The sequence below is a fragment of the Phalaenopsis equestris genome, unplaced genomic scaffold (assembly GCF_001263595.1).
Source record: "Phalaenopsis equestris unplaced genomic scaffold, ASM126359v1 Scaffold230314, whole genome shotgun sequence".
NCBI lineage: Eukaryota > Viridiplantae > Streptophyta > Magnoliopsida > Asparagales > Orchidaceae > Phalaenopsis > Phalaenopsis equestris.
The window spans coordinates 16,869-17,800 of record NW_018248285.1 but is presented as its reverse complement, the minus strand read 5'-3'; positions in this window follow the sequence as shown (position 1 = coordinate 17,800).

The following is a 932-nucleotide window of genomic DNA, read 5'->3' as shown; positions in this document are numbered from 1 at the left end:
TCTCTATTTATTTGCACTCAACCCCCATGAACTTAACCATCCATGGAATTTGAATGTGGTTTCACTTTGTTGAGAATTACACCTCTCTCGGGTCTTAATGTAATTACAACAAATTTTAACACTACAACGAGCTCTTATTGTAATGTAAATGAAGGGCAGGTAAGAACCATAACATTTATAATTAAAACATCTTCAAGCATGCATCCTAATATCCTAAACATGAATCCTACTCATTGCAAAAGAAAAGTATCATTGCAAAAGTGCAAAAGAAAAGTAAAAAGAAAATAACGACATAATCTTCTCATGCCATTAAGAAAGAGTAAGAGAAACACATCACAAAGCACGAAGAAAACACAACGAAAAACTTCATTACATCAAAGCAAATCCAGTAGATAAGTGTTTATAAAATCATAAGATAATGGAGAACACAATACTTAACTTTTTCCTCTTGAAAGAAAGATGAAAATCTCTCACACAAAGTCTTCCGCTGATCCATGCAATGTAAGTACATCTCCTTACAGATTCTCTCAAAATCCCCTCTCCAATCTCTCCAAAAAGGTAGAAATCTACATTTCTACTCCTATTCTAAGATCTATAAACATTCTCCACATTTTCCCACTCACACACCCCACCTTTTCTGATATAAAATCACTCTATTATAATGTAGGGACAAATTTCTCAAGAGTTTCTCAAGAGATGCCTCAAGAACCCTTCCAAAAAGCATCCAAATACATTGAATCTCAGCCATAACCACCAAAAATCACGTCCAAGCTGTCTCGAGCACCGTCGACACCATTCTGGGCGCTGTCGACACCATATTTTTATCATTCTTTGGATTCGGGCGCTGCCGGCGCCGGTTTGGGCACCTTCGGTCGGCGCTGGTCTGCAATAGCTTCACCGTTTGGCTCCGTTTGGCTCCGTTTCAGCTTCAT